This window comes from Mustela nivalis (genome assembly GCF_964662115.1).
Source record: "Mustela nivalis genome assembly, chromosome: 15".
NCBI lineage: Eukaryota > Metazoa > Chordata > Mammalia > Carnivora > Mustelidae > Mustela > Mustela nivalis.
Window position 1 is genome coordinate 65,614,586 of NC_139034.1, and position 12,099 is coordinate 65,626,684.

Sequence of the window (12,099 nt, forward strand, 5' to 3'; positions counted from 1 at the left end):
TGCTGTTAATTAACACTAACTGACCATATTCAGGGTCTTTTGTGTACACAAATGATCCCCAACAAATTCGTGTTGATGGACTAAATCAGAAAACAAATGAACAAATGTTTAAAAAAGCAGTTTCAAATGTCAATATATCCCTGGTGGTCTAGTGGCTAGGATTCGGCACTTTCAAATGTCAATATAAATCAGTAACAACAATTTTAAAAATATAGCTCCACTTTTATAAAATTAGACATTTTGTGTATTTGCTACGTATTTTGAGTGATTAAGTATTTTTACTAGAATATTAAGCTATTCATTGTATTTGAAATGAAATATTAATAATTCTTGAAAAGAAATGCAAGAAAAATAAATAAAGAAGGTTGATAGGAAGGAAAGAAGAAAGAAAGGAAGGAAGGAAAGAAGGAAGGAAGAAGAAATGAGAATAAAAGAAAGATCAAGGAAGAGAGGGCAAGAAAAGACAAGAAAGGGAGTACATCTATGTGTCAGCTATTTTAATATATTGTATGTCACTTTATTTCTTTCCACATCACAAAGCTCATTTAGTAAGAAGACAACTGAAACAGTTGGGTCAAGTAACCTGCTCATCTGTTTTAAATTTTTATTTTTTATTTAATTTTATTATTTTTTTTTTTCGTAAATAAGAGCTGTATACTGCTCATAGTCAAAATCTATACCATAAATATTTTCACAAATCAGTTTTATCAATATTTTGCAAGTTTTACTCATCTAGAGGTCTAGATTCAGTTCCAGATCTACAATCAGATCTTGAGCTCATTATTTTTCATGGGATTTTGACAATTTACTAAAGAATTTTGGAAAAATAACAAAGATGACAGTTTTCAACCATGTGTCCACCTTAGATTTAGCTTATAATATTAATTTGGTACTTAAGCCCTTTCATTGTGGTCTGGCTGAACTCATGTTTCTTATCATTAGGATATTTATCAACAACAACCACAACAAAATGATTGATTTGCTATAGATTAAAATTAATGAACCAACAAAAGCAACAAAAAAGCATGTGAACTACTCTGAAAAGAACCAGGACTGATTCTCCTTTAAGGTACAGGATCCTCTTCTAATAAGTATCCTTCCTTTAGAATCCCTCAGGTCCCTATGTGGTGAAATAGCAGCAGGTTTCAGAAGACTTCAGAGGTCTCAAAGACTCCGTGGCCCCTTCATCCCACCTGACTCAGTAACTGTGTCCAAAGTAAATATTCTACCACAATCACTGATTTTAGTGCTCTCGAGCTATGCTCATTCATGGATTATGACCAATGTCAGGAGTGATTTTTCTTAACCAGGTTACTATTTTTTTAAAAAAGTAACATGGGATTCATGTCCCAAATGAAAGAATAAGCTTCTCTACTATTTTTAAAAAGTTCCTTTATCTGACCAAGTTAGTGAAAGAATAATATAGTTGATGCTTTGGGGACATTTTCTTGAAGGGTACTGATATAAGATCTATTATATGCCAGAAAAATGGCTTGAACTCATATCAAGCCAAATAGCATTGTTCTAATTTAGTGTTGGCCTCAGTGTGATGATATTTCTATGGAGACTTGCCAATAACCTGCTGTCATCGTAGGAAGTGACTTTGGCTCAGGCATTTAGTCAGTGAGCAAGTCACAGGGGACATTCCAAAATGAGCAAGGCAGTCCCTGCCTTCAAGGATATGGAGAATTTTCTGTATTTTATTCATTCCACCTTGAGAAAAAGAAAAAAAAAAGAAAAAAGGAAGTTCACGCTAAACATGTTTTGTTTTTAAAACGCACTGTTTTCAGGAAATGAATTTGGGAAAACATTTTACTTGTCGGTAAAGCTGGTCTTGAGCAAATTTTATTCCCTAGCAAGAGTTAATTGTTGTTTTTCAGTTCTCATTTCTAACTCTACTTTCCTTTTGGAAATCACTGCTTCTCAAGTAGTATAACTTTGATAGAGTTGTAAATCTAGCAGCCTATCGTATAGAACAGAATCCTAGGGGAGTTCCTAGAAGGTCCCTCTCTCTAATCACGTTTTCTCAATCCCTTTCTCCACTCTCAAACTATAATTACTGTTTAGTTAATTTGATGCCCTTTCTAAGGATTTTAATTTTTTACATTGTAACCATGGACAGAAGAAAGAAAATAAGAAAATAATCTTGAGTTCATTGTTCCCAAACAAGAAAGTCTGAGCAAGCTTTTTGTCTCAGCTGCAATTCTTATGACTTCTTGCTAATCACACAGAGCCGACGTGAGGATTGAGACTTGGGAATGATGTTTTGTATTTCATGTTTAATCACAAATACTCACCATAACCCATGGAACCTCACTTTGAATAATCTGTGGTGTGCTCATAAGTAGGCAATATATCTTCTAAGGGAAGGAATGGGCATTCACATAAAAGTATTTTCAGATAGGTAGTCTTAAGAATTTCCTGCTGAGTATTACTAACGTCCAGACTCCAGAAACACAGTAGGATTGTACTTAACTCCTTCAGAGTTGAACGGGGCCTTGTAGCTAAATAAGACTGAGCAGAAAAGATAAGCTCCATTTCTGGGCTACAATATTTCATGGCTAATGCCAGATCCTTCAGGACATTCTTTGCCTCTCACATAGTAACCAGCAAATCTAAAACGGTAACAGTTTTGTCAGCCTAGTTCTCTCAAGGACTATATTGAACAGTGATCCCTTAAACTCCATGGAAGATGTGTGGCCAGTATGAGAAGTAAGTTTTTATTGCTCTGACTATTGAGATTTGAGGACTTGTATATCAACATCATTACATGACATAGCATACCCTGAAAAATCCAATTAGCTATCTTCACTATATTATAGCGATCTATACATTAAATGCAATCCCTATTCAAATATCACTAACATTTTTCACAGAACTAGAACAAGCAATCTTAAAATTTTTATGGAACCACAAAAGACCCCAAGGAGCTAAAGCAACTTTGGAAAACAAACAAACAAACAAACAGAGTTGGAGGTATCACAATTCCTGACTTCAAGTTACATTACAAATCTGTAGTGATCAAAACAGTATGGTACTACATGAAAATCGACATATAGATCAGTTGAACAGAATAGAAAACCCAGAAATGAACCCACAACAAAACAGTCAACTAATCTTTGACAAAGCAGGAAAAAATATCCAATGGGAAAAAGACTGGGTCTTCAACAAATAACACTAGAAAAACTGGACACAAAAGAATGAAACCGGACCACTTTCTTATGCCATACATTAAAAATAGATTCCAAGTGGATTAAAGACCTAAATGTGAGATATGATACCATTAAAATCATAGGGAACATAGGGAACAACCTCTTTGGCATTGGCCATAGCAACTTCTTACTAGATATGTCTCCTGAGACAAGGGAAGCAGAGGCAAAAATAAACTTATTAGGACTTCATCAAAATAAAAAGCTTCTGGATAATGAAGGAAACAATAGACAAAACTAAAAGACAACCTATGGAATAGAAGTTATGGGCAAATGACATATCTGATAAAGGGTTAGTATCCAAAAAATATAAGGAACTTATAAAACTCAACACCCCAAAAAACAAATAATCCAGTAAAAAAATGAACAGAAGACATGAATGAACATATTTTCAAAGATGACATACAGATGGCCAGCAGACACATGAAAAGATGCTCAACATCATCATCAGGGAAATGCAAATCAAAACTACAATGAAATACCACCTCACACCTACCAGAATGGTTAAAATTAACAACACAGGAAATAACAGTTATTGGCAAGGGTGTGGACAAAGAGAAAACTTCCTATACTGTTGGTGGGAATGCAAACTAGTACAGCCACTCTTGAAAATGGTATGGATTTTCCTCAAAAAGTTAAAAACAGAACTACCTAGGATCCAGCAATTTCACTACTCGATATTTACGCAAATACAAAAATATTAATTAAAAGGGATACATGCATCTTGATGCTTATAGTAGTATTACCTACAATAGCCAAATTATGAAAAGAGTGCAAGTATCCATCAACTTATGAATGGATAAAGAAGTCGTGGTATATATACACAACAGAATATTACTCAGCCATAAAAAGAATGAAATCTTGTCATTTGCAACAACATGGATGGAGCTAGAGAGTATTAAGTGAAATAAGTCAGTCAAAGATACATACCATATGATTTCACTCATACATGGAACTTAAGAAATAAAGCAAATGAGCAAAAGGGGAAATGAGAGAAAAAGAGACATAGAGAGAGAGAGGCTAACCAAGAAAAAGACTCTTTTTTATTTTTTTTAAGATTTTATTTATTTATTTGACAGAGAGAGATCACAAGTAGGCAGAGAGGCAGGCAGAGAGAGAGGAGGAAGCAGGCTCCCCGCTGAGCAGTGAGCCCGATGCGGGCCTCGATCCCAGGACCCTGAGATCATGACCTGAGCCGAAGGCAGTGGCTTACCCCACTGAGCCACCCAGGCGCCCAAGAAAAAGACTCTTAACTATAGAGAACAAACTGATGGTTACCAGTGGAAAGAAAGGTGGGTGGGAGCATGGGTTTAATAGGTGATGGGGATTAAGGAGTGTACTTGTGATGAGCACCTGTATGGAAGTATTGAATCACTATATGTACAACTCAAACTAATACTATACTGTATGTTAATTAACTGGAATTTAAATAAAAACTTAAAAGATAACAGGTACCTTGTTTTTGTTAACCAAGTAATCCTGCTTTAGTTTCTCATTCTTTGAACTCCATCCATTTATTTACTAAGGTATTTTTGTAATCTCTTCAAAAAGAAAGAGAGCAGAGACAAAAAATGATTTGTATCATACTGATGTATTAATGTCACACTTGACATGTGATAGTTTATTTGGTTTACTAATGGATACAAACAATAACATCAAAATGTACACTGTAAGAATTATTGGCAATATTGGTCATTATTTTTACTGAATAAAAGTGTTATTTAGAAGTTTGGGGAAAAATCAATATCTTACTTGGAATTCAGTGGAATACGTTAAATCTCTTTTTGTTTATTTTGGCAGTAAAAGTAAATTGCAGAATAAAGAAAAAACCCTGCAGTCAAACACTAATCCACTTGCTATCTAAACTTATACATATGCATGTACACAGACGCACAAATCAGTCACACATGTGAGATAGCTAATGATTTTCTGTTGCTTAAAAGCTAGAATCTTTATTTAATTCATAGAACATTAGAGCTGGGCAAACCTTAAACATTACATCATTTGAGCCTGTCTTTTTATTGCCAAGGTCATAGTGTGAAAGTGCTTAAAATGAGAGTCAATTCTTCTTCCAAGTCCAGTTTCCTTTCTGCTATAACACTTTGTCCCATCTATCTAGAAATCCCAGAAAGAATATAATAAAAGCACATTTCTAAAATCCCAAGATCATTTTAAGGGATAATGCTTCCTTCCACCTTCATGTTCCAGGAGCTTGTTATGCGATTTTTGATCCCCAACATATTAGAGGCTTTGCTAATGGCTCTTTCTGGTGCTGAATCATCCAACAGAAGGAAGTTTCTCCACTCAGTGATTGAAGAGGCTAGAATGAGTTTGGAAACGTAAATGCATTTGATGAGAGTGATAAGAGTTATTTGTTTCTTATTTTAATTATAGACAAGTCTATCTTAAAGGTTTTTATTTTCTATCTGTATTCCTAGACTAGAAACTGATGAGGGAGCAGGAGGCTGGCTGAGGACAAAGCAAGAGCTGGCGCCTGGCAACCCCCCTTCCATCCGCTCCCCTCCATAGGTGTAGCATTCCTCAGGCACCCCTGACTGCCATAAAATGATAAATAGTTAACTTGCTGAGATCACAATCCTGCAAGACAGGAGTCTCCCTTGGTTTACAAATGTCCTTGAGATTACAACAAAGAAGTTACCTTATCAATAGCCCAATTTCCAAAGACACAGAACTCAGTTCCTCAAGCCTAATGTTACCCTCCCCTCCATAAAAACCGAAGGAGGTGGAAGTAGAAGGAAAAGTAAATAAAGTTAAATTTCTTCTAAACCTAAATCTCATTAACAAGAATGCTTGATAGCAGGAATGCAACATTCCACCAGACTTCCAATTGTCTTTACTTGATAGCAACTAAGCCTTCAATATCCTGATAGTATTCTTTGCCCCAATAGCCCTTCTGAACACCCCTTTGTCCTCACCTACCCAACTCCTGTGTATATAACCAACCACTCCTAACAACCCGGGGCGGCAGCCACATCTCTGCCTGCCCATGGGCCCTGTCCCCGTGCTCTAATAAATCACCATTTTGCACCAAAGATGTCTTAAGAATTCTTTCTTTAGTCGTCAGCTCCGAACCTCACCCTACCGAACCTGACTTAGGTTCTGGGACTTCATCAGAAACCACCAGTACAAATTCTTGAATTGTAAAGTATGGGAAAGCCAATGATAAACAAGCTTAGTTCTATTCCAGAATATTATACTTTAAAAAGTCTGATATAAATCTCTAAGACTTCTCATTATTCCATGATATATTTTGAAGTTAAGAAATTTCACTTTGTTAGATGAACTCCATTTTCAGTCATCCTATGATTCATTATTCAATCACTCATTGGCTTATTCAACACATATTTTTGAGTGTTTTTATGTGCCTAAACTTTATCTCCTGGCTGAAATAACTGAATTCTTTCCAACTGAGGATTCTGTTTCTAAGTCTTAGAGACTCAAACCTGCAGTTTTCATAAACTGAACAAGAGCTAAGGAAATCTTTAAATAAAATGTCAATTTGGTTAATTTATTTAATTTTTTCCAAAGGGGTATTCCATCTGATATAGACAGGGAGTTAAATGAGTGTGATTTTCAAGTAATTCTACTAGTTGAGGAGGCACAGAATAGAGCAATTAGAAATGAAGGCTCTTGGTCCAATCTGCTTGGGTTCAAATTCCAGGTCAGCCATGTGCTGTGTGACCTTGGCCAATGACCTTCTTCATTCTCAGTTGCTAATATGAAGATTAAGATCATAATATTGAGTTAATTGATATAAAGACAAACAAAGAAGAACCTGGCACATGTTAGATTTCATTGTTAGCTTAAAAGCTTTTGGTAAATTGAATTGTAATTAGAGTTACAATTTAGGCAGGAGCAAATATGAAACTATTGTATGCTCAGGAAAGGATGTCAAGAATACAATCGAATATTCACGTGTAAAATGTGTAAAGCACCCAGAGAAGTGAGAGGAAAAAAAAAAAAAGAAAGCAAAAGAAAAAGAGAAAATAGAGATTATAAACTTAAGATGCAAAAAGAAAACTGAGAAGAAATTGTCAAATAAGCACCAGGTTAATGAAAGCAAACAGAGTACAGATGAACATGGAGCTAGAGTTCTGCAGTGTTGATAAAACCGTAGAAAGATACAGTCATACAGGGATGAAAAGGCTTTTCATTAAACTTGGTACCTAGGAAGCTTTTAATTTCTTTACAGAGAATATTTTTGAATTCAGGCATGGAGCAAGAAATTAAATTGTTGGATTTTAAAATGTCAGTAGTGAATGAGATCCAGGAAATGACTCTAAATTTGAATGAAAAGTGAAGGAGAAAGAGTTTGAGGGTCAGAAGTATAGAGACATTTGTTCTATATTGTTGTCCTTCTTGTTACTGAAATGAATAAATATTTAAAAAATTGAGAGTGGATTAGTATTTAATAGAGACAGGAACCTTTTCAGAAAGCAACGTCCATATGGAGATGGGTGATGGAATTAAAGAAAGCACATACATTTGGAATAGGTTAATAGACAAAGGGGGTGACACCCCAAAGCAGGTAAATTTCAAACTTCTGGATATATTCTCTTTCATTCTTCACCTAAATATTACTTCTTAGATAAAATTCAATTCTAATTAGGCTATAAATCCTTCAGATTCTCATTCTGCTTCTTATGGAGACATTGAATGTCTTGCCCAGATCCTTGCTTGTGTTTTGGGATTTCATTTAACTTTTGAGAAAATAGTGTCCTAAACATCAAGATATTTTTAAAACATGGAGCACTGGGTGTGGTGCAAAAATAATAAATACTGTTATGCTGAAAATAAAAAATAAATTTAAAAAAATTGCTTCAATATAGTATATTTCCTACATCTTTATATTATACAGTATCTGATTTTTTCTTATTTTATCTCTCCATGACAAAGAAAAAGAAATGGACATTACTAATGCTCTAAATAAAAAGTGATAGAGACCTTAACGCATTCTCACTGGAAATATTTTTAAAATAGTTTCCAGTAAACAAAATGGCTAAGTATTCTCTCTCTTTCTCTTAAAAACAACTCTAGAAGATAAACCATATAACAAGCCTGGAATGTCTCAAGGATCAGCCCCAGAACTTCTCTGTCAACATTCAATTTCATTAAGGTACCTCTACTTGCCTTAACAGATAAATCTTGATTTCTCAAAGATTTCGCAAAAGATATCCTATTGACAACAGGAAGGTAAAGGTAAAGCAGTGGCTGTTTTGTAGGTCACACATATTGTTGCTTATCTGCTGGCTTTACTCAATGACTTGAGGCAGTGGTTGGGATTGGATTGCCTTCACTTTCCTTTGGATTCTCTCTTTGCTTTTCACACTTCTGGGTCCAAAGAGCATGTTTATTGGAATGACAAAGGACCCAATTCTATAAGTTTCCTCCCCTATCAAGATCACAGGCAACAGGAATGGATCCAGGTTTCAGAGTCCATCTTTTTTTTTTTCTTTTTTTAAGATTTTATTTATTTATTTGGCAGACAGAGATCACAAGTAGGCAGAGAGGCAGAGAGAGAGGGGGAAGCAGGCTCCCTGCTGAGCAGAGCCCAATGTGGGGCTCGATCCCAGGACCCTGGGATCATGACCTGAGCTGAAGGCAGAGGCTTTAACCCACTGAGCTACCCAGGTGCCCCTTTAGAGTCCATCTTAATGGGAGTCACCTCATGCTAATGGGTTCCAGCTTGATCTCTCATGATCTCTCCCACTTTATATCCAGCTTTCTTTCTTGACTTGCCTGCCCTGTCTGCTTTTATTTTCAGCATCATACTTTATTAGAAGAGCTTTAGGGACTAATAATTAGCATCCCAAATTGCTTAAAGCTCAAATTCCTATAACCAAAAGTGAATGAATGAATGAATGAAGTGTGTATGTGTGTATATGCAATACAATATACACATGCTAATATTTTTGCTTCCCTAATTAAACCTTGATTGATATATCCAGTTTTTATCTCTAACATAAACTCTCTCTGAACTCCATACTGATATATAAACTACCTGCTCCAATAACCACTTTAAATTTATCATACTTTATTTATTTAAATTAATTTCTTTATATCAGAGAAAGAGAGTGAGCAAGCACTGGGAGGGGACCCTGAGATCACCATCTGAGCTGAAACAAGTCGGTCGCCCAACTGACTGAACTACCCAGGTGCCCTTTTCATATTTTAAACATATCAGACTTGAAGAAAAACTTCTAAATTCCACTCCAAAACTACTATTTCACACATATTCTCATATTAATTGCAACCTCTTCAGTTGTTCAGGTTTGGGAACATCTTCTATGTTGCTCTTTTTCTTATACTGACTATTCACCTATGACTTCTCTAAGAAATAAAATTTGTAGGTCACCTAATTACTTATTTCACCTTATATTCTAATGAAACAATAGAGTAAATAATGTAATCCAGAATGATCTTGCAAGTTTATAATTGCATTTTTAAAGCATTAAGACATAATAGTAGTTTAATTGTGGAAGAAAAGATCCAAATAATGACAACAGCAACTATGCATCTTCGGAAGATTGCTGATGAGTAAGTTTAATTAAAGATGAAGAGGAAGAGGAAAGAAGAGAAAGAAGCAGGGAAAGAAAAACAAAAAGGAGGAGAACCACATTTAGGCACATTGACCTAGAGCTGAATGAAAGCAGGCTGGAGGTTTAGAGGAGCATATTGTGGATTTTGAGCTAAACCTTGAAGAGCAATATGGTTTAGATGAAAAGAAGGGGAAAAGGCATACCATTCTAAAGTGCTCAAATAAAGAAACTGCAAGAATAGCAAGGACTGCCAAATCTTTGGCCAGTAAGCAAGGTCAAATGATTAAGTTACTGTACCACCGTAAAATCAAAGTGATAATGCATACTTCAGTTCACAATGACCTCTACCTACTACCCCATTTGCCATCTAGTTGATATTATTTTAGAAGCAATTACATATTTAAAGGTCATTTCATTCTTCATTATTTTAAATGTCTTCTATTGATCAGTATATTTTTATTTTTAACAGCACTGCTTTCATATATTATACGGTGTATTAATACATTTAAGATAATGTTTACATTGAACATTCCAGACAGAGTCAATGTGATTATTTGGTAGTTTTGATATATTTTAGATATTTGGAAAAAGAATATTTAAACAAAATAGAAAAGATTTTGAAGTTTATAAATGAATGCACTAGGCCTTTGTAATCATATAAAGGATCAGCTAAACTGATAAACTGGCTGATAAAAAAGTATTTATATGTAAAATTGCTGATTTTTCAGTATGTTCACTGAAAAATTATTTTTAAAATTCATAATAAAAATTCAGAAATGTGTGCCTCTATAAATTAGAAAGCTGAGTACAAATAGCAAAGTATTCAAAACACTTCTTTCTCACACATACAGTTTCATAAATCCAAAGTTCACTTCATGAGTTTTTAAGAAAATGAGTTTTCCTAAATCTTCTATTCAAATTTGATGAAAGCAAAGATTTGGGATAGTTCCATTGGAGGAAAGAGATATCAGGTAGGAGACTTCTGGAACATAAGCTGCTCTTCTTATGAACGAATGAAGTATTTGTACATTTATACTGCTTTTATGATTTTAGATTTCATTAATGTTTAGCTTTTTGACCAAAGTTAGTAAAGATTTTGATTACAGAAATCACTGTAATGCTTCAAAGCTGGTTTAGTGCACCTTTGCAAGTGATGTCTCAAATTGAGCTGGCAAAACTATAGACATTATGCCTGAATAGAGAGCCTTTCTGGCCTTGAGAAAGCTGGGCTTTCATTAAAATATGTGTTGTTAAAAATCTTTCAGAAATTATTTATCTTTATGTATATTTGTGAGAAACACAGTATCACTTCAAACTTTGATTTGTGTACTTCTGCTTAACTAAAGTTGTCAGTAATTTTTTTTTTACTTAATAAATTTGCTTTTATTTATAAATGGATTTTTATAACAGGGATGGAAATAAGACAAGAAAAAAGATGTGCAATTTAACAATAATTTACATTCAAAGGAATTACAACTAATAAAGAAATTAGAAAAAGTCTCAGTAATCCAAATAAAATGTCAGACTACAACTTTTCTTGTTAGTAATGGGGGATGGTGAGAAGGAAGAAAACAATGGTTGACTAGTGGAAAAAAGGATAGAAAATCTATACTCTTGAGTACTTAATACATGATCCTTTATGCATCATTTTTTATTATTTATTACATTGATCTTTAAGTGTACATATAGAGTGGGACCTCTAAATCACTATGGTAAGGAAGCTGTATGACAGTATGACAAAACTAAACTTTAATTTGTTTGATGCAACTATAATATTCTGAAGGATACTCAAAGACATTGGAGGATGCTTAAAAGAAAATAAAAACAAAATACGTTCTTAATAAATTGGGAGATATGAATCAAAACCATAAATAACGAAGAACAAAAGAGCATCTCCCTTCATTCTGTCCCATGCAATATACTTACAATACATGGATTGTACTGAAAACCATTAAAATATTAAATTCATATTTTGTACATAAAATATTAGATATGCAAAATGTATGTGTGTGCATGTGTGTGCGTGTATGAGAGAGACTAATGCAAGATGATTCATAGTTCAATATTTCAACATTTTCTACTCACTTGGAATGAATTTATTTAATAATACGATATTTGCAAAGTATCAGAGGATATCTTTAAACTAGTGTGTTTAGCATGTTTTCTGTTTCACCTGGCAGCTCTTTTTAAATGATCAATTAATAATGGTATTTGTAGGGGCGCCTGGGTGGCTCAGTGGGTTAAGCCTCTGCCTTCGGCTCAGGTCATGATCTCAGGGTCCTGGGATAGAGCCCCACATCGGGTTCTCTGCTCAGCAGAGAGCCTGCCCC

The 12,099-nt window shown here is 34.5% G+C and overlaps 1 long non-coding RNA gene across 1 annotated transcript in view; it reads right to left on the reverse strand.

The window, feature by feature from the left end:
- Window positions 1–5,160: 5,160 nt before the first annotated feature.
- The window catches only part of LOC309849309, a 166,373-nt gene continuing 159,434 nt past the window's right edge, over window positions 5,161–12,099 (reverse strand). Inside the window, exon 4 of the long non-coding RNA XR_014303643.1 lies at window positions 5,161–5,529. This is a non-coding gene — a long non-coding RNA (uncharacterized lncRNA). The remainder of the gene's footprint in view (window positions 5,530–12,099) is intronic.